The sequence below is a fragment of the Nerophis lumbriciformis genome, linkage group LG04 (assembly GCF_033978685.3).
Source record: "Nerophis lumbriciformis linkage group LG04, RoL_Nlum_v2.1, whole genome shotgun sequence".
In the NCBI taxonomy this organism is placed as follows: domain Eukaryota; kingdom Metazoa; phylum Chordata; class Actinopteri; order Syngnathiformes; family Syngnathidae; genus Nerophis; species Nerophis lumbriciformis.
In genome coordinates this window covers 60,853,218-60,857,500 of record NC_084551.2, presented here as the reverse complement: position 1 = coordinate 60,857,500, position 4,283 = coordinate 60,853,218, and positions in this window count along the sequence as shown.

The window sequence follows — 4,283 nt, the reverse complement described above, 5'->3', positions numbered from 1 at the left end:
TTGTGAATATCTATAATTATTTACTTCCAGGAAGAGAACCAACAAGAAGGGGCAGGAGTACACTGACGCGCACGACCAAGACCACAGCATTCCATTTCTATTGTATTATAATTATCACTAATAAAGAATTATTGTTGAATTTTCTGTTTGAGTGTCAGTCCTGACAAGATAGCACAAAAACAGACGTAAATACCACTGCATTCCATTTCTATTGTATTATAATTATGACTAATAAAGAATTATTGTTGAATTTTCTGTTTGTTATAGTCCTGACAATATAGCACAAAAACAGACGTAAATACCACTGCATTCCATTTCTATTGTATTATAATTATCACTAATAAAGAATTATTGTTGAATTTTGTGTTTGAGTGTTAGTCCTGACAATATAGAGCAAAAACAGACGAAAATAGCATGTTCCTAAACAGTTCCCTAAACGTTCTTGCCAAACGTTCTTGGCTAACGTTCTGCTAGCCAAGCAAGAACTCCACAACCTCACGTTCTTTGAACATTACAAACTAACGTTCCCATAACAATGCCACTACGTTCTCCTAACGTTCACATAACGTTCGCGTGTTACCTGGGTTTATTCTGTTGATTTTATTTACCCAGTAGCCTAATGAGAGTGCGACGTATTTTGGAAAGTAAAATGCAGATATGCGCATCGTGCACAAAAACAAACGAAATCACTACTTTGTAGAGAATGTACATATCTGAAGTGTGAGTTTAACAATGGCGCCGATTTTTAATAAGATGATTGATTTTTTTACGTGTTGAAGCGTCACTTTCGGTTATTCGATATTATGCCATTTTATTATTTATGATTATTAGTCCATTTATATAAGAGTGTTTGTTAATATAAAAGTGAAATAAAACAAAATAACACACCATGTCTGACGCTCTTTTTAAACTTTTATTGAGCAACCACACATCTCGTTCCTTCCGGACGTACGTCTATCCTCGCTCCTCATTTTCTTTCTTTCTTTCTTTAGTTTATTTGGAACATGAACACACTTACAGCATAATACATCACACAATTTCATATCATTTCACTTTACATCATGTCCGAAAAGGAGCAGGAAGATGCAAAGCTTATTTAATCCTACCCCGTTCCCACTTCAGAGCGTTTACAAATATATAGAATCATTTACTGACCTTTTTATATAATAAAATAACATCTGTGAATTAGTATACACAACAGTTTTGTAATATGTAATTAATTAATTCAGTCATTATTAACATACTGAGATGAAGAATATCTTATTTTCAATAAGGTTGAACGTATTTCTCATAATTCTTCTTTGTACTTTGTAAGCACTATTATTTTGAACTACCTCTTAAACTGGATCATATCAGTACAATGTTTAACTTCTTTACTTAATCCATTCCATCATTTAATTCCGCATACTGATATGCTAATGGTTCTAAGTGTTGTACGTCACGTGCATACAAATGTTTTAAATTCGATTTTCCTCTAAGGTTATATTTCTCCTCTTCAGTTGAGAAGAATTGTTGTACATTCTTTAGCAGCAGGTTATAGTTTGTTTTGTACATCATTTTAGCTGTTTGCAATTTTACCAAATCACCGAACTTTAATATTTTTGACTCAATAAATAAAGGGTTTGTATGTTCTCTATATCCAACATTATGTATTATTCAAACTGATCTTTTTTGTAACACAGTTAACGAATGTAGCGCACATTTGTAGTTATTTCCCATATTTCTACACAATAACTCAGATATGTAACACTAGCGAGTAGAGAATATGAAGTGATTTTTGGCCCAGGACATATTTTGCTTTATTCATTATTGAAATGTTTTTTGACACCTTGTGTTGTATGTTTTGTATATGAGATTTCGAGTTCATTTGATCATCTATTAATACTCCCAAAAATCTTGTTTCTTTTACCCTTATCCTTTTTCTCTGTTTAAGCGTCACTTCCGGTTATTTGATTATGCCATTTTAATTATTTACTTTAGTATTATGGTTATTAGTCCATTTATATAGGAATGTTTGTTAATATGAAAGTGAAATAAAACAAAAATAATACACAGATTTGATTACATTTGTTTTATTTTGTGCATACTTGCCAACCCTCCCGGATTTTCCGGGAGACTCCCGAAATTCAGCGCCTCTCCCGAAAACCTCCCGGGACAAATTTTCTCCCGAAAAACTCCCGAAATTCAGGCGGACCTGAGTGACGTGTTGACAACACACAACAACAGTGTCTACCGTAAAGCAGTTCGTCTGCCGTAAACAGCAATGTTGTGACACTTTTAAACAGGACAATACTGCCATCTACTGTACATGCATATGTGACCCACCCATAATGTGTCACATTTTTGTGTTGATTTATTTATTTTATTTTGTGGTTTGAATTCGTTTTTGGAGCTGTCATTACACATTTATCAGTATTCACATAGGGGGCAGTAGGGCGTTTCTTCCCAATTGAATGCTATCACCTGCAGACCGGAAGTGTCTTGTCATTCTGATGAGCGCGACCAGTCTGTGAACAATTGAAACGTCCTATGTGCTTTTTCCTCCTGTATAACAGGTTAGTTTTGATGAATCAACTCACTGAATAATATCCATGTGATCTTTATAAGTTTAAGTACACATTCTGATGGTGGAGCCTAACTCTAAAGTGTTTGTGAGTTGTAGTTTGTAAATGAACACTGAAATTCAAGTATTTATTTTATTTATATATATATATATATATATATATATATATATATATATATATATATATATATATATATATATATATATATATATATATATATATATATATATATCTTAACCACGCGTACCCCCATTTGAGAACCACTGCTTTAAAGTAATATCCAACAATTGCGACAGCGGCTTTTTACTGTCAACTGAGTTTCATTTTTTCAACGCAAAAATTGTGCCTCGGCTCAAAAGGTTGAAAAACACTATGCTAGAAAACACATATGCAACATAAATAATTGCTGTCGACAGGGCCGGCCCGTGGCATAGGCCGTATAGGCAAATGCTAAGGGCGCCGTCCATCAGGGGGCGCCACGTCAGTGGCACAAATGTTGGAGAAAAAAAAAAAAAAAGTTGGTACTATTATTTCTAAATACAAAAAATAATCCCACGTTAATTAAAATGCAAAGTAAAGCCTATATAATAGAAATATTATTTGTTACAACATTACGCCCCCCCCCCCCCCCCCTCCCCCCGCACGGTGCGCCCCCTCCCTTCCCGTATATGACTCTTTTTGGACGTCACCACATCAAAAAATCAACACAAGATGTCAAAACGGCCAAAACTGTCAGGTGCCCAGGGAAGAAAAAAGAGAAAAGAAGAGGAGGAGAAACGAGAAAAAGACAAGAGGTAGCAGGTAGGTAACGTTAGCCTACATGAAATTATTTGTCTGTTGCAGAATGTGATAGTAACCTGGCTTTTTAGCATTAAGCTAATGTTACATGATTCGGCAATTGCTAATCAATAAATAGCTAGTTCTGTTTTAACGTCGGGTTAATATTGTGGAGGGGGCTACATTGTTATGGAAAATAATAATGTAACGTTAGGTAATTACAGTACTCCCACCTTACATTCCTCAGGGACATTTGTATTAGATCTTTTAAGCAGGTGTTTTTTGTTTACATTGTTATTGCCTTCTGGTTAGCTAATGTTTGCCCTGCAGGTAATAGTCACTTTTCCACCCCTTTATATATTAGGTATAGTTGTAAGCCTAGTTGTTAAAGTGCACATCATTAATGTAAATTAAGCAATATGTATGTAAAAAATATTGTATTTCATATATTCATTTTTTATTTTTTGCATTCATTTATTTATTCATATTTTTTTTTATCTTGTTAACTATTCTGATTGTTAATTTGCTTTATTTAAGTAAAAAAAAGGTCAAAGACAAAGCTATTCGGTTTCTTGTGAGTATATACACTTCACTGCCGATGTGGGGGGGCGCCACCTAAAATCTTGCCTAGGGCGCCAGATTGGTTAGGGCCGGGCCTGGCTGTCGAGAGGAACTAGAGTATTTCTGATATTTTCGTGAAACCCTGAATGCCTCATTTTTTAATAGGAGGATTTATTTTCGTCAACACTCATATATATATATATATTTTTTTTAACAAAATGACTTATAGTTTTTGCAGATCCTTGTAAAAAATGTGTTTTAAAGTTAACAAGATTGTGCTGAATAATGATTTTGTGTCGGTTACGTACTAATCCGGGGGCGGGTGTGTCTTATTTGAGTGACACACGTGTGAGCGAATCATATTTCGAGTGAGCGCCCAGT